The 22,995-nt window shown below is 43.4% G+C and overlaps 1 pseudogene; it reads left to right on the top strand.

Moving 5' to 3' along the window:
• Positions 1-2,542: 2,542 nt before the first annotated feature.
• Positions 2,543-22,221, top strand: LOC140191060 (intercellular adhesion molecule 5-like; annotated as a pseudogene).
• Positions 22,222-22,995: the final 774 nt, after the last annotated feature.

Genomic DNA, 22,995 nt, shown 5'->3' with positions numbered 1-22,995 from the left:
CTGGATATCCCACATCTGACACCCAGAGCAGAAAACTGGCCTTGCAGTCATATCCACTATTCTTAAGTTAGAGGTAAAAAGAGATATGAAAGTAACTTACCTCCTTACCTCACCTAGATCCATCCTTGCAGAAACCCTGATGAATCAAAGCCCTACTACTCTTGACTCAGGCTGCTCCGAAAATGCTCCACTAGACAGTAACTCCTTTTTTATCCCGGAACCTTCTCAGTGGCCTTGTGTGATGATGAGCGACTGCGTCTGTGCACTTCTCCGAATCGGATCTGATAGGAGAGAATCGAAGGCCTTGGAAGAAATGGAAGGGGAAGGGAAACCAGAGGGAGATGATGGGCAAGTAAGAAGAGAATGTGTTGGAAGGAAGCAAGAATGGGGAACGTTGAAGGAGAGGATGGGTGCAATTACCATAAGTTCAAGAAATTGATGTTCATGCCAACAGGTTGGAGGAACCCCAGACAGAATATTAGGTGCTGCTCCTCCAACTTGAGTATGGTCTCATCATGACAGTAGAATAGACCAAGGACTGACATGTCAGAATGGGAATGGAAAGTAGAATTGAAAAGGGTGGCCACTGGGAAATTCCACTTTCTGTGGTGCACAGAGTGAAGTGCTCGATGAAGTGGATTCCCAACCTATGTCAGGTCTCGCTGATATACGGGAGGCCACACTGGGAGCACCAGATACAGTAGATGACTTCCAACAGACTCACAGGTGAAGTGTTGAAGGATTGTTCAGAGCCCCGGATGGTAGTGAGGGAGGAGGTGTAGGGGCAGGTGAGGCACTAATTCCACGTGCAAGGATATTTAGCAGGAGGGAGATTGATAGGGTGGGAGGAGTAGACAAGGGAGTCACATAGGAAGCAGTCCCTGTGGTAAGTCAGGGGGATGGAAAGATGTGATTGGTGGTGAGATCCCATTAGAGATGGTGGCGGTTATGGCAGGCATAGCTGGGACCCATGTGACTGCAGATGGCTATACCTTGGGTTTGAAGGAAGTGGGAGGACCTAAATGAGAAATTATTGAAGGTGACGACCAGTTCAGGAGAATGGAGGAGATTGGTGATGGAGAGGAGCTGATCAGGTCTGATGTTCAGAAAGAAGCAGAGAGCTTTAAGACCCTCCTGATGGGGGACAGACATGCCCTCTTGACAATGTCTACATGCTTTTATGCATTGTGTTTCTGCACTGATTAGATATTTGCATTAATGAACAGGTGTCCAGGTGTGCTGAATAAAGTGGCCACTGAGAGTATCAGACCACTGACCACAATGTGTGAACAATCTCCTCTGGCACAGCAACACTTACATCAAAAAGACTAAATTACTGCTATGTACTTTTCACTGGCCTTCCAAAGCAATCTACTGACAAACTTCAGCTCAGTCAGAGCACCACTGTTACCAAAAACCAGGATGAGGGAACATATCACTCCTATACTAGCTATTCTGCATTGGTTTCCTGTACAATTTACAATTTATTTTTAAAGTCTCTTACTTGTTCTTAAATGGTCTAGGACTAGAGAACATCACAGAATCTCTTTCGTTTTTAATTCTGCCAAGCTCTCAGGTCTTCTTCTGCCGAAATTTAAACAATCTCCCTCAAAAGATAATTGGCAGGTCAGCTTAAAAAATAGGCTCATAAACTGTGGAATTCAGTCCCTAAAAGTATAAGGGGTACAGATACAGTTGACACTTTTAAATAACAACTCAAAACCTATTTAATGTAGCTTGCTCTTAACCAACATCTTTTTGTCTTTTACTGACATGTTTACTTTTATTTTATCTTCATATTCGTACTTCTGTCACAGTGTAAAGCACTTTGAACTACGTCATTTGTTCGATAGCCTCTGGTTTGTGTCCCAGCAGCACTGGTCCACGGGTCTCACCTCTTGATCCATAGCCATCTGGAGCCTCGCCGGTCCTGATGAATCTCTTCTGTGCAGCCAGCCAGCCCCCACTGTTCCCCACCCACCCCCCACCCTCCCGCGTAATGCCAAGGAGATGGACTTTCAACAATGTTGCTAACTGCAGTGTCTGTGGCTGCAGATTTCAGCTGTTCAGTTTTAAACAAGAATACTCGATAATTGAAATGGGAGCTGCACACAAAATGTCTCCGCTCTCTGGCACTATTCCGTGATATTGTTCTTTCCTTTAGTTTGGACATCCCTAGAAAACAGATCTTCACTACAGACCCACTTGTGTTAGAAGTCGGTGGTATCTTTACGATCTGATGACTGACAATATTTTTTGTTTTAATGTGAAAAGGGCATTGTTATACTAACAAACATTTATATTGTGTGGAGATTGAAATGGGGTGCAGGCAACTAACTGCATAGACATTGGTGAACAAATTCCTACTTCTCAGATACACCACTATGTAATGGGGTGTTGGACTTCCTAACAAACAGATATCAGAGAGCCAGCGTGCACAACCGTTCCTCCTTCACTATCATCCTCAACACAGCTGCTCTCCCCCCAGCCCTCCACCCCCGGGGTGAGCCCATTGCTGTACACTCTGCTCACACAGGACTTCATGGCCAAACACCTGAGCAATCACAATGTCAAGTTCACCAACGACACAACAGTGGTGGGACTCATCACCAACAACGATGAGATGACCTACAGAAAGGGGGTCGAAGAGCTCAAGGACTGGTGTCAGGAAAATAAACTCATCTTTAATATCAACAAGACAAAGGAGATGGTTATGGACTTCAGGAGAACTCACACCACTCCACCCCTTACTGCATCGGCGGCAGAGAGGTGGAAACTGCGATTGGTTTCAAACTCCTGGGAGTGTTCATCACTGATAACCTCTCGTGGTCCCACAACACATCCTACAGAGTCACGAAAGCTTATCAACACCTCTACTTTCTGAGGAGGTGGAAGAGAGCTGAACTTTGTACATCCATACAAATGGCATTCTACAGACGCGCAGTAGAGAGCATCCTGTCAAACTGTATCACCGTATAGTACAGAAACTGTACCGTGATGGACGGGAAGGCCCTACAACAGATAGTCAGGGCTGTCCATTGCACCAGCCGGGGTGCCGGAAAAGGGCCAGTAGCATCTTGAAGGATCCCACCCACCCTGCTCATGAACTGTTTGTCCCACCCCCATCAGGGAGGAGGATACGTAGCACCCAAGCAAGGACCAGCAACCATTTCAGTTTTTCTCCATCTTCAACTTCTTCTTTTTATTCTAATTTTGTTTTTGAAACTGTTGGAGCCTGTGACTTCCAGTCTGTAGTTCAATTGAGTGGGTTCGCGCCCTGCTGTCCCTGAGAGAACTCCAGGAGTGAAGCGTAAACACGAGCTACCACGAGGAGAAGCTCGAAGACGAGACAAGGGGCTGTGATTGTCTCCATATCTGGCTGATTGAAGCGTCAAGGAAGATTGAAACATCAAGGAAAATCTGGAGGACAGTGAGCGGTTCTCTTAGGGGCCGCTGCTTCGAGTCGCTGTCCTCAGAGGGGGTTGTGGGTTCATGTCACTGTCCTGGGAGGGACTGCTGGTTCATGTCACTGCCCTGGGAGAGGGGCTGTGGGTTCATGTCACTGCCCTGGGAGGGGCTGCTGGTTCATGTCACTGCCCTGGGAGGGGCTTCTAGGTCCCAGTGCTCTCAGAGATGCAATCGATATTCTGATAATTTTGGATTGGGCTTTAGTTCACTTTGGCCTCTTTCCGTTCTATGATTTTTTTTGTGTGATTTTGCCCATTCTCTCTTGTTGCCGATTGGTGGATGGGAGTTTGGGGTTTGTTTCTTTGCTGTTGTTTCTCCATGTGGGTGATCTGTTACTTTTTGAATGAGGGAGGGGTGAGGTGGGGGGTTTCAGGTTTGCGAGTATATGTTTCTTTTTCTTGTGTGTGGGGGCAGGGTGGTGGAGTAAAACTGAGGGAGGATTAATATCTTTCTTTCAACATACTTTTCAGAATTTTATGGCTATCTGGAGAAGACAAATCTCAGAGTTGTATTCTGCATACAAAGTTTGATAAAAATATTTACCTTTGAACTTTTGAATTTCAAAAACAGACACGTTCCCCAAACAGTAAGGCTGATCAACACCTTCACCACAAACTCCATCAGTACTTTATTTTTTCTTGTAAGTCACCTTTGTATAGCCTAACGTTGCTTTATGGACATACAATCAATCTGTGTAAATAAGCCATCTTATGTAGTTATATTTATTATTTTTAAAATTATTATTGTGTGGTTTTATCTTTCGTGTTTTCTCTTTCACCTGCATTGGATCCGGACTAACAATTATTTTGTTCCCCTTTACACTTGTGTACAGGAAATGATATTAAATAATCTTCAGTCCTGAGTGTTGAACGACAAGTGTCCTGTGTCCTCTAAATAACTCCATGTGTCATTGAGGTCTCAAATTCTACCTCTCCCTTCTTGAATACATTCAGTGACTTGACCTTTCTCTACATGTCTGAAAATTTTTCTCCACAACTCGATCCCTCTGTCCTGAAACTGCAATTTGGCATGTCTCTGCAAATCATGTCTTAGGGAGGAGTCAAATCAAATCCACCCATGTTAGAACAGAGTGACATTTAATATCTTCCTGACTTGAAAATATTCCTTCTGTTTGAACACAACAGGACCAAAATTACGGTGACAAACATTTATATTATGTGGAAATAGACAGGAAACTAACTGCATAGACTAGGTGCCCTTCACTACGTTTGTCTGAAGATTTTTCTCCACACATCACCCTGCATCCCAAAAATGCAATCCTTTGTTTACTCTCCTCAGCCAGGGAAAGTATATCTCCTGCATTCAATCTCTTGAGATCTGTCAAAATGTCATATATTTGATTCAATCTTCACTAAGTATTCCAAACCTTCATGTAAGTGGGCAGAATTGACTCAATCTCTCTTCATACGCCCGTCCTGCCATACCCGGAATCAGTCTGGTGAACCGTCCCCTCACTGCCTGAACGGTAAGTCTATCCATTCTCAGCTGAGATTGAACTGCACACAACACTTCACTGAACAAATTCCATTTCCATGTGTGTCTCTGGCAGATAAACTGAAGGGATTTGAGGTATCAGTCAAAACAAACCCCCGAATGGTGGAATTTGGACACTCCCTGGAGGTGAACTGCAGTACAATGTATGACAACCCATCGATGATGGTTCTGGAATATAAACCAGGGATAAATCCCATCAGAAATCACAGTGATAAGTGGATTACAGACCTATTTCCGAGTGTCCAGAAATGGGATTTCCCAGTGCCCTGTGCTGTAATCTGTCTATCTGCAGGAGGACAAACGTGTGGTCCCAGTGTACAGTAAGTGAAATATCTTGTTCTGAACACATCCCATAGCAGAGTATAACAGGATGAAAGGAAGCAAAATGAAATTAAGTTTCACTTGAAAATGTTACACAGAAAGATGCTGTTGTGAACCAGGTGAGGTAGAGAACAGCCTGCTGGGAAATGGATTTACACTTCACTCCCCCACAATGAGTTCACAGTCTGAGAGGGGTTTAGATATTGACATCGTACAGAAACAATTCTGCAGAAATGGAGAAATAATGTTCAGAGAGTCTCAGGTCAGGAAAGATATGTTGCTGTGTCACACCACATAGTGTTGGGCCAATGAAGGAACTGGTCTTGCGATTCTCACAAACATTGTGTAGCCACCGGATTGTAGGATTCAGAATTGAAAATCATCGAGCTCCCAACTTTCCCATCCACCAACTGAACTGAAGATCAAACCGAAGGAAGGACTATCAACAAGAATTCATCACAGTTTTCTGTTCCACAGATACAACGTGCTGGGGGAACTCAGCAGGTCAGAAAATTCATAATTAATAAATTAATGGAATTTAATATCCAGTCCTGATAAAGGGCCACAGCACAAAACATTGACTTTATTTCTTTCCATAGATGCTGCCTGAACATAAAGTACAGTCAGCCCTCCTTATCCGTGGGTTCCGCATGTGCGGATTCAGGCAACTGCGGATCAGGAAAATCTGGAGGTTCTCTCTCCAGCACACATTGTTTGAGCATTTTTTCTTGTGATTTTTCCCTAAACAATACAGTATAACAACTATTTACATAGCATTTACATTGTATTAGGTATTATAAGTAATCTAGAGATGATTTAAAGTATACGGGAGTATGTGCGTAGGTTATATGTAAATACTACGCCATTTTATATAATGGACTTGAGCATCCATGTTTTTTGGTATCCGTGGGGGGTCCCGGAACCAATCCCCCGTGGATAAGGAGCCGACTGTATGCAACTGAGCTTAATACTGTGATAATGGTGGAGAATAAATCAGGGATAAGACCAAGCAGAAGTTCTTGGGTGTCAATATCTCTGGTGATCTAACTTGGATCCAACATTTTCCTGCAGCTACAAAGAAGGCGTACCAGTGGCTGTATTTCATTAGGAGCTTGAGGAGATTTGGTATGACTTCAAAAACAATATGTACCGTGGAGAGCATTCTAACTGCCTGCATTGCTGTCTGGTATTAGGGGAGAGGGGTGGGAACTGCACAGGATCCAAGTAGGCTGCAGAGTGTTGTAAACATAGTCAGCTCCATCATGGGTACCAGTTCCATAGTATCTAGGATGTCTTCAAGGAGCGATGACTGAAGAAGGTGGCATCCATCAGTAAAGACCCCCATCACCCGGGATATGCCTTGTTCTCATTGCTACCATCAGGATGAAGGTACAGCAGCTTGAAGGCACACACTCAGTGATCCAGGAACAGCTTCTTCCCTTCTGCCATCTGAATTCTGAATGGATATATAAAGGTGCTAAGCACAGTACCAACCATACATGATCACAGCCAAATGAGATAGTGTTAACACTGGGGTCAAGGTTCTAAAAACAGTACCAACAGTCACACACAATGCAAAGCACACATTGCATGTATAAGGTAGACAGATACAGCCGCTTAATATGAGTCCAAATTCAAGCCATCCAATGCTGTCAAAATCTGCAGATGACCACAATATAGTTTGTCTTCTGCTGATTGAACACTGGTCGGGGGGAGGGGGAAGGCAGCACCCACTCCAGCCTGGTCACCACTCCACACCACGGCTTGAGGACTGGTTCCTGCACATTCAATGTAACAAGCACATAGAGAACGTTTTAAGGAATTAGAGGTGCAGCTCGATAACCTTTGACTCATACAGGAGAATGAGGAGGTGATAGACAAGTGCTACAGAGAGGTAGTCACCCCTAAGTTGCAGGAGACAGATAACTGGGTGACTGTCAGGAGAAGGAGGGGAATGCACAGCCAGTACAGAATACACCTGTGGCAATTCCCTCAACAATAAGTGTAGAACTTGAGATAGTGTTGTGTCAGATCACAACTACATATCGATTAAATAGAAGTATGAACATCGGAGATGGCTTTAACTGGTGTATTCACATTGCAGTGAGAGAGAGAACAATGCGCATGTGTAGACAACGGTGAATGCACAGACAACAGATCGATATATCGTGCTAAGGGGTGGGGGGGGGGTCATTGCTGTAAAAGAAATAGATCCATACATTACACTTCCTCCCCTTTTGGATTAATGCAACATAAATCTATAGGTACAAAACATTCCATTTCCCTTTCATAAACCCATATTCCAAATAAACATGCTTTCACAATAACTGTCCATAACTAACTTCACAGTTCTGAAGGTTCAGTCTTTTGGGCGATGCTGTGCTTTGTTTCAGGATAGTGCCCCTGGACAGGTGGAGTGGTATCGGGTTTGGTAGCTGTCTTGGTAACGGCAACGTTCTCGGTTTCCGGTGTCACGTTGCTGTCGGTAACATGATCATCACTGAGAGGTAAGTCCAGTGACAGTAAAATGTCTTGGATAAAATCAACTCAGGTGTATTCTCCAATTGAGCATCCAGTATCTGGTCCACATAACGTCTCCGTGTCTGATCCCAAGATCCACTGTGTACATCAGTGGTCCAGTTCCTTTAGCTATCCTACCAGGCGTCCACTTGTTTTCTTGGTATTCATGCACTAAGACTTCCTGTCCAATCTCCAAGCTCCTTGCTGCTTCACTTGGCAACTGGTTGAACTCTTCATTCTGCACTTCCCACCACAGGACTGGTTTCAGGAGATCAATGCAAAATCTCAGATTCCTGCTCATGAACAGCATTGCTGGTGTTTGATTTGTCATCACATGAACAGATTTCCAATAAACAAAAAGGAAGTTGTCCACTTTGTGTTGTAGAGAAATGTCCTCCTTGTCTACTGTTTTAATAGACTTCTTGAATGTTTGGATTAACCTATCAGCTAACCCATTCGTTGCTGGTTGGTGAGGAGCTGACTTGAAATGTCTGATGCCATTTTTCTTCTTAACAGTTGGAATTCTTCAAATGTGTATTGTTATCCATTATCATTCCTAATTTGCTTTGGTCAGTCATTTCTGGTGAAGATAGTCCTCAGAGTGGAAACAGTGTTTGCTGAGGTGTTGACTTCATTGGTATAACCTTCAGCCACTTTGGATGAGCATCCACAGCAATTAGACACATGGAATCCATGAATGGCCCAGCAAAGTCAATATGCACTCTTTGCCATGGTGATGGTGGCCACTCCCAAGGGTGTAACAGTGCCTGTGGCGGAGCAATTTGAACTTTTTGGCATCCCAAACAGTGTTTGGTCAGGTGTTTAATCTGTTTATCCATTCCCTTCTTAAACACCGTCTGATTAGCATTAAGCAACTGTGACAGTCTCTGGTTAGTGTTACTATATGGGCTGTTGTCATTGATGTCACACTGAGAGCTTTGATTGAGTGCCAGTCTAGTTGGATTTTTCTTAACCATACACATCCGAAAAGTGCTGGCCCTCCACTTTTCAATACATAAAGCTCTGTTGTTTAGCTCCATACACCACATTTACTTACAGTTTGCCATTGGGAGTCACTTTTTTTTTACCTGTGTAAGTCTTTAGTATCACTGAGGTCTTCTCTAATGGTATCTTAGAAACAGTCTGTTGTAGTCAGCCTATGGAATTCTGGACAAAACTAACCCTGTATCCAGCTCCATTTTCAGTTTTACACTGGACACATCTATTGTGGTCCAAATGATTTTGTGATCTGCTTCATTTATACTATGCAGTTCTAGGCATGCCAGTTCACCTTTGTCATACTCTATGTTGTCTGATTCTGTTTTGCATTTGGTAACTTTATGCATTTGCTTAGTTTTGTGTCTGAGACTTTTCACTCGGTTATGCTTTTTGTCTGCTTTGCACATTCTCTCTGTATGACCTTGTCTGTGACACCCTTTGCAAACTTTTTCTTTGAAGCAACAGTCATTTGCATCATGGGAGGATTTGCCACATCGATAACATCTTTGGCTTTTTACACTATTCAGGGACATTTTGTGCATTTCACATTCTAATTTCCTTTTCTGTAGTTCTGCTGCTTCCTTTGCTGCAGTCTCTAACGATATTGCAATGGTCAATGCCTGTGCTAAGGTTAGGTGCCTTTCAAACAGTAGACTCTTCTGAGTGCTTTGACTATGCAATCCACATATAATCCTGTCCCTTAATGCATCAGAAAGTCCATCTCTAAAGTCACAGTACTGGGAAGGTTTGCAAAGTTCTGCAATGTATTCGGAAATGCTTTCATCTTTTTACAAGTTCCTTTTGTAAAATCTACATCTCTCAGCTATTGCCAGCAGTTTAGGCCTCAAGTGACCTTGTAAAATTGTAACAATTTCGTCGAACACCTTGCTTTCTGGCTTTGCAGGGGTTACTAAATTGCATAAGAGACTGTCCATTCTTGCTCCCATTAAGCTAAGAAGTGTAGATGCTTTCCTTTGCTCCTCCATGTTGTCTGTGTTACAACAGAGTTTAACCCTTTCGATCTACAAATCCCAGTCTTCATTAGCTCTATCAAATTTGTCAACTTTCTGGATTGAAGCCATCATAACACCCTGGAACCAAGCGTACTCAGGCCTTCTCAGTCAGCAGTTCTGATGGTCCTCCATGGGAGATGACATCCGCAACTTTGTCTCAGTCTGCTCTGTTTGTGCTCAAGGCAAGAACTCTAACCGGTCACCCACTGGTCTGTTACAACCCCTCTATCCCCAAGAGACCCTGGTCCCACATTGCCCTGGATTTTGTCACCGGTCTTCCCCCACCTGATGGTAACAGCACCATTCTCACAGTAGGTGATTGTTTCTCCAAGTCTGTATGCTTCATTCCTTTACCTAAACTCCCCTCTGCCAAAGAAACAGCCAGTTTACTAGTACTGCACGTTTTTAAATTACATAGTTTACCTGTAGATGTTGTGTCAGACAGGGGCTCTCAATTCACATCCAACTTCTGGAGGGCATTCTGTAATCTTCTGGGCGCCTCTGTGAGTCTGTCTTCAGGATTCCACCCACAGACCAATGGCCAGACTGAGCAGGCCAACTAACAGCTAGAGACAGTATTATGGTGTCTTGTCTCCCAGAAACCCTCTGCGTGGAGTCAGCAGATACCCTGGGCTGAGTACACCATAAACTCTCATCCGTCCTCATCCACTGGTCTGTCCCCTTTTCAGTGCTGCCTTGGCCACCAACCTCCCCTGTTTCCTGCCCAGGAGGAGGAGGTTGATGTTCCATCCGCCGTTGTCAGTGGACGCAGAGGCACATTTGCTCTGCCCTTCTCCGTGCCTCAGCTAGGATTAAGCATCAAACTGACCGCCATCGCTCCAAGGAACGGCCAGGGACAGCGTGCCCCTCAAGGATTCCCGCAACCTCACCTCCCCCCACACTTCATCATCCCGTTTCTCACTGCTAAAGTCATCAGCCCTGCTGCCGTCTGTCTCAAGCTCCCCTCCACTCTCCGCCGCATTCATCCCACCTTCCATGTGTCCCGCATCAAGCCTTTCATGAGCCACCCCATGCCCCGTCCCCAAACCCCACCCCACCCCACAGCTCATCGATGGGTCAGAGGCCTTCACAGTGCATCGACTATTGGACATTCATCGTCGGAGCTGGGGCCTCCAGTACCTTGTGGACTGGTATGGCTACGGTCCCCACCAATAACACCTGGGACCCCTCTCTCATCAGGGACTTTCATCACCAGCACTTTCATCTCCCTGCCGTGATGCCAGGAGGCATCCGTGGGGGTCAGGGTACTGTCAGTACCTCCAGTTGAACTTTGTCCTTTTGTGTGTTTTCCCCCCAAGCCATTAGTCTGTGGTTTTGTATTGCCATGTGCTCCTGTCCCTGCTCCTGCTCTACTCCGGCCCCTGTATTACTGAGTACTCCGTCTTTCATCGGCTTCTCATTATTACCTGTATTGCTGCCACCTGTGTCTCATTGTGCTCCACCTATCATCTGCCTCTCTGTTTATTCTCAGTGTATTTCAGTCCTGTGTTTTCACCTGTTTGTAGCCAGATTGTGCCAGTGAATTTTCCTGAGTCTTCCCAGTATTTGTATCTGTACTCTGTCTGTCTGTCTGTCTGAATATCGACTCTGCCTGTTTCCTGATTCTGGTTTTTGGATTTCTCTGGCTGCTTTGATCTCTGCCTGAACTTTGTCACTGACTTTGTTTGCACATTATGGTTTGTTACTCAGTTAATACCATTGTGTGCACAGTACTGGGTCTGTGATCGGGTCCCTACTTCAGTGGCCTGACACAGAGGCACCATGTAGTGAGGAGAGGCTGATGATAGAGTGAAAGTGCTGTCAAAAGGATGAGTTGCAAAGTAAAAGTTGGATAAAATTGAAAAGGGTGAATATAGGACTGCAGTATCTAAAATAAGGTAGATTAATTTCTAAAGTAGTTACAGATTGGCAAGAATGATGTTGTAGGCATCACTGAATCATGGCCAAAGGAAGATTATAGCTGGGAGCTTAAAGTCTAATGATACATTGTATTGAAAGGACAGTCAGGAATGCAGAGGGGTGGTATTGTTCTGTTGGTAAAAAATGAAATTCAGTCATTTTAATTCATCAATTTATGACTGAGAATGTCAAAGACACGTTAGTAAGGACAAAAGAATGCAAGCTTTTGTTTTCAAATGAAGAAATGAGAAAATGATTGAGCATATGGATATTAAAAAAGAGGATGTGTTAGAGCTTTTGGAAAGCATCAAATTGGCTAAGTCTCCAGGACCAGATGAGATGTACCCCAGGCGAGGGGAGAGATTGCTGAGCCTCTGGCAATGATCTTTGCATCATCAATGGGGATGGGAGAAGTTCCGGAGGGTTGCAGATGTTGTTCCCTTATCCAAGAAAGGGATCAGTGAAAGCTCAGGAAATTATAGACGAGTGAGTCTTACTTCAGTGGTTGGTAAGTTGATGGAAAAGACCCTGAGAGGCAGAATTTATGAACATTTGGAGAGGTATAATATGATTAGGAATAGTCAGCATAGCTTTGTCAAAGGCAGGTCATGCAATTACGAGCCTGATTGAATTTCTTGAGGATGTGACTAAACACATTGATGAAGGTAGAGCAGTAGATGTAGTGTATATGGATTTCAGCAAGGCATTTGATAAGGTACCCAATGCAAGGCTTATTGAGAAAGTAGGGAGACATGGGATCCAAGGGAACCTTTCTTTGTGGATCCAAAATTGGCTTTCCCACAGAAGGCAAAGAGTGGATGTCGATGGGTCATATTTTACATGGAGGTCAGTGACCAGTGGTGTACCTCAGGGATCTGTTCTAGGACCCCTACTCTTGGTGATTTTTAGAAATGACCTGGATGAGGAAGTGGAGGGATGGGTTAGTAAATTTACTGATGACACAAAGGTTGGGTGTGTTGTGGATAGTGTGGAGGGCTGTCAGAGGTTACAGTGGGACATTGATACGATGCAAACCAGGCAGGGAAGTGTCAGATGGAATTCAACCCAGGTAAGTGTGAGGTGGCTCATTTTGGTAGGTCAAGTATGATGGCAGAATATAGTATTAATAGTAAGACTCTTGGCAGTGTAGAGGATCAGAGGGATCTTGGGTTCTAAGTCCATAGGACACCCAAAACTGCTGCACAGGTTGACTCTGTGGTTAAGAAGGCATGTGTTGCTTGGCCTTCACCAATCGTGGGATTGAGTTTAGGAGGCGAGAGGTAATGTTACAGCTATCTAGGACCCTGGTCAGACCCCACTTGGAGTACTGTGCTCAGTTCTGGTCACATCACTACAGGAAGGATGTGGAAACCATAGAAAGGGTGTAGAGGAGATTTACAAGGACGTTGCCTGGATTGGGGAGCATGCCTTATGAGAATAGGTTGAGTGAACTCTGCCTTTTCTCCATGCAGCAGCAGAGGATGAGAGGTGACCTGAAAGAGGTGTATAAGATCATGAGTGGTATTCATCATGTGGATTAGTCAGAGGCTTTTTCCCCAGGGATGAAATGGCTAACATGAGAGTACACAGTTTTAAGGTGCTTGGAAGTAGGTACAGAGGGGATGTCAGGGGTAAGTCCCCCCCCCTCCCCCCCAGGAGTGCTGAGTGTGTGGAATGGGCTGACAGCAATGGTGGTGGAGGTGGATACGATAGGGTCTTTTAAGAGTCTCCTGGATAGGGACATGGAGTTTAGGAAAATAGAGGACTATTGGTAACCTTTATTGGTAACGTTAGATAATTTCTAAGTAAGTACATGTTTCGCACAGCATTGTGGGCCGAAGGGCCTGTATTGTGCTATAGATTTTCCAGCATAGTTCTAAGTTCTAAATGAAACTGACCAGGCTCCTTGAACATTTGAAGAGAATACACTTTGTAAAGCAAACAGAAATTTGGCTTATTTTCAGTCATTGTGTGAAAACTTCCAGAAAAGGAAAACACTTCAAAACATGTTTGTTAGCACTTAAGAAAATAGTGATGTTTTATGAGCTTCATCCAACATTTCAATGTTCATTGTTCACTCTGGAAAGCCCCATACAATTGGAGAAGAACTGATTCTGCCAGCAAAAGGGAGGTTCTGAATACGATTTTGCATAAGTCTCCAGACCAAGTAATTAAAGTGATTCCTCTGAGTGACAACTCTTTTCAAAGATGAAGAGATGAACTGTCTGAGAATGTTGGAGACACATTAAGTAGAATGAAAGAATTTGCTCTGCATTTGGATGAGTCGGTACTCTCAGGCAATGGTATAAAGTTGTTATTTGAAAGGGAACTAAAACAGATACAAAGGATGAGTCAATGCAGGTTGATTGCCCCTTATTCAAAATACCCAAATCTGAAAACATCCGAAATCTGGTTTCTAAATTTTAAAAAAAATTTTGATTACTGACATGGCATCACAAATGGAAAACTCCACAACTTGCTGTGAAGGTTCCCAAGAAATACACAGGTCTGTGTTTCACAGGGAGTTCTGAGAAGTGACTTCATATATAATGAACAGAGTTAACAAAGAATGGAAAAACACTATTAAGTGGAAAACGAAGCTCTCAATCATCTCAAAAGGGTGAATTCATCAGTGGCAATGAACACATGCCACTTGATGGTATGCTGATCATGAAACAAGCAAAAATCTATCATGACAAATTGACAATTGAAGGGATTTTTGAATATTCAGTAGGGTGATTACAGAGATTTCTGAAAGGCATCACATTAAAATTTTAAAGATAAAGCATCTGCAGGTCACACAGCAGCAGAGAAAATTGTAGGAGTGCGAACATGGTCACTGCTGAAAATCCAACAACAGAACAAGTTTGCAATGGTGATTTTAAAAAAAAATTATCTTACATAAATCCCAAGTACAATACAAATACAGTGTACTGTCCTTTTCATCAATCCATGGCACCGTGGGTGGAGACTGAAAGCTTCGTTGTTGATTCAGGTAGTCTCCCAATACTGCTGTGTTGCTCCAGTTACCCTGCACACATTATATTGTCATTATATTAATAGTATGCAATCATTTTTAGTGTTCAGTACATACATGTAATGAACATTTTTGTAACAAACACTGCTCACCGGTAGCACATAAATTCAGAGATGTATATGTTGCTGATCCCAAGCTTTCTCATTATATATTCCAAAATCCAAAAATTTGAAACACTTCGGACCCCAAGCATTTTGGATAATGGGTAGTCAACCAGTACTTGTTATTGCTGAGCAATTTTCCAAAGAGAAGGATACTCCGCTCACCAACATTCTTGCCTGTGCAGCAGATGAGATACCATCAATGACAGGGCACTTCTGTGGAGTTATTACTTTTACAAAAAAATCCTGTTCCTAACATATTTTCCATTCACTGTATAATTCACAGACAGCATATTGTCACAAAATACCGAAGTGATCGGCTGCACAAATCATTGAATGCTGTTACAGGTATCACAGTAGTAAATAAAATCAAGCCTCATACTCTCAATTCTCGACTAGTTTAAAAGCTTTGTATTGAGAATGATGAACAGTTTGAATGCTTGCTGTTACACACAGAACTTTCCTGGCTCTCAAAAGGAGCCTTCCTGAGATGCTTTTATGCATTCACTGAAACCATGATAAAATGCTTTGAAGCCTTGATGCTTCATTCAGTAGTCAACTCAAGAATATTCAGCATCCCATTGTTTATTTGTCAGAATGACAGTATATGTAAACTTTGATGAAATCAGTCTTCAATGACAAGGAAATGATATGAATCTTATCAAAGTCAAATAGTCGTCTCCACATTTCTGTCCAAGAGTCGACCATTCCAATTTCTGAGCCTCTCTGAGTTGGAAGAGAAAGGAAGAATACCAGATGAAGTTCTTCAAGCATACAGTACCCACCTGGGTGAGCTGCAAAAAGAATTGTCAGAGATTTCTGGATCTTCTGTCAATCCAAATTCCAGATTGAGTAATTAATCCATTGCTCAACACTTGCAATGAGGAATTAACAGGAAGGGTGGAGGAAGAACTGATCTCACTACAAAATGACTTTGCAGTGAAGCCAAAGTTCCAAAGCATCATAACGATTTGATTGCAGAAGGAAATCTGAATGATATCCTGCACTGTGGAAAATGATCACGTTGTTCTCTATTGCCTTTCTAACATCATATTTAGTGGAGCATTGTTTCAGTGGAGTTGCCAACTTTCTTTCAAAGCAATGAAGCAGATTGCAAATGACTGAATGTAGAGATCTGAGACTCCTTCTGAGTGACATTCTGCCTGATGTTGAGAAGCTGATATCACCGCACATTAATGGATCCTTCATGGATAGAGTTAGCAGCACTGAGTTTCTGGGAGTGCACAAAGCAGACCGTTCACCTGGTCCCTCAACACCACTTCTTTGGACAAGAAAGTACAGCAGTATCTCCATTTCCTGAGGAGATTGGGGCAAGCAAGGCTTTCCACTTCCCACCACCCCACCCTGTCCCACCGCCCCATGCTAACAATTTTTACAGGAACACTGTTAAGAGTGTCTTGACCAGCTGCATATCTCTCTGGTACAGGAATTTCAAGGCATCTGACCGCAAGTCTCTACAGAGGATTGTAAGGACTGCTGAAAGGATTATTGGGGTCTCTCTTCCACCCATTAGAGATATTTATCAGGAGTGCTGGGTATGCAGGGCCCTGAGCATTGTCAATGATCCCTGCCATCCGTCCAACAGTCTCTTTGACTCCTACTATCAGACACGGGTTACTGTAGTATCAAAACAGGTATTGTTAGGATGGGAGAGAGCTTCTTCTCCCCAGGCCGTAAGATTACTGAACTCCCTGCCACCACCCAGGCCTCATCAGGTTTGAAGCACCAGTAGCATTGTACTGTTTATGTTTTAACTTGTGTTGTAATGCACCTTGTTACTTGTGGTAATATTACTTTATGTGTAGTGTGTGAGTTTACTGTATGTGTACTGTGTTGTGCACCTCGCTCCAGAAGGATGTTGGTTCATTTGGTGGTGTACATGTGTATGGAAAAATAACTATATCCTTGAGCACCACTTGTTAGTGACATTCATTAAAGTTTGAAGAATTTTTTAATGAAGGTAGACTTAGTATTAAAGAGTATTTCAAAGTTCTTAAGTCACCTGAAATGACAGTGAATGGAATGAAAGGTGGGACAAGTACAAAATGCTGGAGGAGCTCAGCAGGCCAGGCAGCAGCTGTGGAAAAGAGTAAACAGTCAACATCTTGGGCCGAGGCCCTTCTTCAGGACTGAGAAGGAAGGGAAGAAGTCAGAACAAGGAGATCAGGTGAGAGAGGGAAACAAATACTCTGTCTCGATAACTTCCAACCTGATGGCATGAACATTGAATTGGCACCCCCCTCTCCTTCACCATTCCCCATTCCAGTTTCCCTCTCTCACCTTGTCTCCCTACCCACCCGTCACCTCCTGTGGTGCTCCTCCCCCTTCCCTTTCTTCCATGGTCTTTGGTCCTCCCCTATCAGATTCCACCTTCCCCAGTCCTTTACTGTAACCCTTTCTCCAGTCAACTTCCTTGGTTCCATCCGAGGTCCTATTCTTTTCTCTAAATATATGCTTCCCCTCCGTCAAATCATTCAAAAACACAACATTTCCTTCCATCGTTATGCTGACAACACACAGCTTCATCTCCCCTTGAAACCAAACGACCAGTCAAATCTAGTCAGCCTCCTGAACTGCCTTGAGGGCATAAAGTGTTGGATGGCACAAAACTTCCTACAGCTGAAGGAAGGCAAGTCTGAAGTTGTCCTATTTGGCCCCCCTGACTCCATCCAAGTGATTACCAACAGTGTTGATATCCTGTCCACCCTTGTCAAACCCCATGTCAAAAACCTTGGTGTGATATTTGATTCTGCCTTTAAGTTTAACAAGCAAGTTAATGCAGTAGTAAAAGCCAGTTTTTTTCTAGCTTCGTACTATTGCCAAAATCAAGTCGTTTCTCTCTTTCAAAGATCTCGAGAAAGTCATCCATGCCCTTATATCCTCCCGCTTGGACTACTCCAACTCCCTGTATACTGGGATTAGTCAGTCATCACTGTCCCGCCTGCAACTGGTCCAAAATACCACAGCCAGGCTCCTGACAGGTGCCCGGAAGAGTGACCATATTACTTCTATCCTGGTCTCTCTCCACTTGCTACCAGTACGGTTTAGAATTGATTTTTAGGTTCTCCTGTTTGTTTATAAAGCCCTAAATGGGCTGGCCCCCTCCTATATCGCAGACCCAACCCCTTATTCTACTTCCAGGTCCCTCAGATTGGCTGACTTGGGGCTCCTGGCTGTCCCACGATCTAAATTTAAGTTCGGGGTGACCGTGCCTTTGCTGTTGTAGCCTCTAGACTGTGGAACAGCATACCCCTCAGTATCAGATCTGCCCCCTCCATTGACTTTTAAGTCCAGCCTCAAAACTTACCTTTATTCACTAGTGTTTGAATCTTCCTGATATGGCTGATTTTTGGCTTGTGCCTAGGCTCATGTGTTGTTTATTTTGTGCCTATAAGCTGTGTGCCTTGTCGTTTGTATCTGTGTTTCTTGCATTTGTGATTTTAGCTACCTGTTATGGTTTGTACAGCACTTTGTTCAACATGGGTTGTTTTTAACTGTGCTTTATAAATAAATTTGACTTGACCTGCTCTTAACTTCACCCCTTCCCCCTCCCAGTTTCCCCTATCACTTAACACCTTGTACGTCTTCCACCCCTCCTCCCACCTTCTGGTTCTGACTTCTCCCCTTCTTTTACCAAACCTGATGAAGGGTCTCGACTCTAAACATCGACTGTTCACTCTTTTCCATAGATGCTGCCTGGCCTGCTGAGTTCCTCCGGCATTTTGTGTGTTGCTGCGGATTTCCAGTATCTGCAGATTTTCCTGTGTTTGACACAAGTATAGAGTTGTAATTTGAATGAATTTTGTTAACATGATTCTCCTTTAACAGATCGAAACTTAAGCGTTGTTCCACCTCCTGACGTGCTGGAAGTTAACAAACCATATCAGCTGGAGTGTACTGGCCCGAAGGTCTATCCAAAGAACAAACTCGTACTCACCTGGCTCAGAGGGAGTGAGACTATAGCAAATATTTCCACAGAGAAACCAGGTTTCCCAGAAGATGGTCCATTGAAGAATGTCCTTCATTTCAAAGCAAGTATTTCAGACGATGGGATGGTGTACACCTGCTTGGCAGAGTTGAACTTGGACTCTAACACAACCAAACGGATCGCAAACGCATTTGTGATTCTGCAAACTTACTGTGAGTTCCATTTTGAAATCGAATTGCCCTCTTGCTCTTTGGTTAGGAATAGGCAAAAATAAGCAAAGAGTGGTCCTGTTTTGAAAGTTTTCGCATTTAGTTCCTGTTTTATCCCTTCAGCAAAACTTGCTTATCTTCAACCAAGACTGAAAGTTTACAACTTCAGAGAACCATGGAAGTAGAAGAGATTATTTGGCTGAAGATCACTGAAACAATTCCAAACTCCTGCAAATTCTGCAGTCTTACCTGATACTCCCGTGTTCCTCTTGGTGGTCAGTGCAGGTGGTGGGTAATAGACAGGGTCTTAGAAAAGTACAGCCCACCTAGTTTGTGCTGAACCATTTAATCTACCTGCTCCCATCAATCTGCATCAGCACCACAGCCTTCCATACCCCTACCATCCAGGTACCTACCCTAACTTCTCTTAAATGTTCAAATCGAGCTCACATGCACCACTTGCACTGGCAGCTCGTTCCACAACCTCACAACCACCTGAGTGAAGTTTCCCCTCATGTTCCCCTTAAAGTTTTCACCTTTCACCCTTAACCCATGACCTCTAGTTGTATTCCCACCCAACCTCAGTGGGAAAAGCCTGCTTGCATTTACCCTATCTTTACCCCTCACAGTTATGTATAACTCTATGAAATCTCCTCTCAATCTTCTACATTCCAAGGAATTAACTCCAAACCTATTCAATCTTTCCTCATAACTCAGGTCCTGCACTCCAGGGCAAAATCACAATCTCTCACGGATCAGCCCTTCTCTTGGGCCAGTATGGGCAGAACAAAATAAATTGAAAGACTACAATGCAGAATAGGCCCTCCTGGCCCTTCGAGTTATGCTGCCCACCAATCTACCATTTTAACCCGATTCTAATCACATGACAATTTACAATGACCAGTTCACCCACCAACCAGTACGTCTTTGGACTGTGGGAGGAAACCCTCATGATCATAGGAAAACATAAAAACTCCATACAGGCAGCACTGGGAATTGAATAATGATCACCTGCACTGTAAAGCATTGTGCTAACCCCTACACTACCATGCCACCCCAAACTAGCTGCTCATTGAGATCACACTCCTGATAAGTCAGTGAGCATTTACTCCTGTATCACTGCCCATGGGAGGAGCAAAGAATTAGATTTTTGGGATGCCTGAAGAGTAGGAAGAGTTCAGAGAAAGGGCAAAGTATGGAACCTATTGATACTGACTTGGGTTTGATGAACTCCTGGTTGTGTATAGAGGCTTACGGAGGTTTGGTCAGTTTTGCATCATTCCATCAGTGTCTGAAACAGGCCAAGGCAAACCAATGTGCAGTGAATTTCTTGTGTGTATTGCAGCTTTTCCAGAGCCTCCAAGGATCCTCAACAGAGACCCTGTAGAAGTAAATCAGGAGACCACATTGAAGTGTGAGGTCTCAAACGTCTACCCTGCTGAGAAGGTGAGAATAAGGTGGTTTCAGAATGGTGAGGAATGGAGTTCAGTTGCCAGTAGATCAAATCTCACCACAGTCCAGGCAACAGCTACATGGAAACCACAAGAGACCGGTCTGACTGAACTCAACGGCATGGCAGATTTTGGGGACTATCCATCAGTTTCATCGAAGAATGATAGCATTACCATTGACGTGTACGGTAAGTATGCTGGATAATTGAGCACTTTGACTGGACGGTAATCTTTCAGAGTTTCCCACCTGCTCCTAGACTGTCAACAGGCAGCAACACAGAGCAGATTCTCAATCGGTATTTGAAACAGAAATCAATAGAAATCTAGGGGAAAAGAAAAATAGATCTTAAGGCAGGGAGTTGGGTGGTCAGTGTTTGATATTATTGTTGCTGTTTTGTTTACAGGTTTGGTGGTTTGGTATTTGTTCAAGCTGCCATTTTCCATGTTGGCGATCTGATAGTTTTTCTGTGAGGGAGAGGTTGGGAGGTTTGGCGTTTGATGTTCCAGCTGCTGTTTTCCATGTGGACAATCTGTTAGTTTTTTTTTGTGCAAGGGTGGTGTGGCGGGGTGGGGGGGGGGGAGCGTGGTTTGCCAGTTTTGTTTCTTTAACTTTTTCATGCGGGGAGGGGGGTGTGGTCAATGACTTTTCTTTCAACAATGCCCATAGTTTTTCTGAATGCCATGGCTATCTGGAGAAGACGAATATCAGAGTTGTATTCTGCATACAAACTTTGACAATAAAATGAACCGTTGAACCTTTGAAGCAGCTGCAGTTATTTAACCATGGGTTTATCAATGGAGCAGGTTCAATGGAGCATGAGAATAAGCCTGGACATTAATCAGAATCTGGTTCAACACCATTGGCACATGTCATGAAATTTGTTGTTTTGCAGCAGCAGTACAATGCAATGCACGATAACAAGAACAAATTATAAGTTCCAGTAAGATATATATATGTATATAGTATTGCAAAAAGAGAACAAAAAAAATCAAATAATGGCAATTGAATTTGCCAGAGATAGAAAGTGAAAGTGGGATTAAAGTCTGCCAGCAAATGGATCAAACTGTGGGAAGGGTTTTTCATAATTCCCACAGCACATTCTTTAGCCACTAGACACACAGTGAGGTAGATGGGTGCTGCACCACAGACAGACTTCAAAAGAGTTCCATTTGCTACCTCAGTCTAGTGCAGGGGTCAGGGGTTTTTGCCTCTGTGGGTAGGATCGCATATTAATGAGCAGACGGTGGGACAGATAAATGCCATAAAAAACTTGCAACATGGGAATTATCCATTTAAATACACCTAGTTATGTTTTTCCACAAATTAATGAATAACACATGGTAGAAAATCATTTGCGCTTAAGGTTGACTACCCGGTCTAGTGGCACAGAAGGGCTGCAGAACTCACTTTGAGAAAGTTTCTAACAATGTTCTCTGTTGTTACAGTTTTCTCCAACCCTGAAATCCAAATCCCAATCACCACTGAGGGAATTCCAGTGGATATTACCTGCAGTGTGTTTAACATCTCAGGGGAACTTCAACTCAGACTGAAGAAGGGAAGTGAGATATTAGTGAACAGGTTGGCCAGTACTGGGCTGACTATCTACCACACTGTGAATCCACCAGCAGAGCTGAATGGACAGCAGTTCACTTGTGAGGCCGAGCTGACACTTCACCATCACTCCAACACCATTGTTAAACGACATTGTCATTATATATATATATATATATATATATATATATATATATATATATATATATATATATATATATACGTATATGTGTATGTGTGTGTATGTATGTATGTATACGTACTTGGTGTAATTCAGCTTTTTTTAAATATGTTTATTGGTAATCTGTTTCATTGTACTACTGAACTATACCGGTGATATTAAATCTGATTCCGATTCTGATCTGGAATGTCTACCATTGCTGACACTTACTGCTCTGCTGACCTGGAATACCTGATTATTAAGTGCAGACCTTTTTATGAACCACGAGAGTTTACATGCATCATTGCTGTCGCAGTTTATGTACCACCGGATGCTAATGCTAAAGTAGCCATGAAAGACCTCAGTGTCGCTATTAGCAAGCTGCAGACATTGCATCCAGACGGAGCCTTTATTGTTGCTGGGGACTTTAATCATTGCAACCTACGTACCGTGCTTCCAAGATTTTACCAAAATGTATCATGCACCACAAGGGGAAATAAAACCTTAGATCATATCTACACAAATGTGGCTGACGCCACTACCCTGCCCCACCTGGGACAGTCCGACCATCTTTCACTGTTTCTGCTTCCCAAGTATAGCCCGGTCATTAAACGTGTGAAACCCACAATGAAGACTATTAAGATCTGGCTGGAGGGTGCTGACTCTGCTCTTCAGCACCAATTCCAGCTCTGTCCTTGAGCACATCAACAAGTGTGTAGATAGAGTGACATCACAAAAACAAATAAAACTTTTCCCCAATCAGAAACCCTGGATGAACAG

Source organism: Mobula birostris, chromosome 32 (genome assembly GCF_030028105.1).
Source record: "Mobula birostris isolate sMobBir1 chromosome 32, sMobBir1.hap1, whole genome shotgun sequence".
Classification (NCBI taxonomy): domain Eukaryota; kingdom Metazoa; phylum Chordata; class Chondrichthyes; order Myliobatiformes; family Myliobatidae; genus Mobula; species Mobula birostris.
The sequence above is the reverse complement of the archived record's forward strand: the minus strand, read 5'-3'. Positions and strand labels throughout refer to the sequence as shown.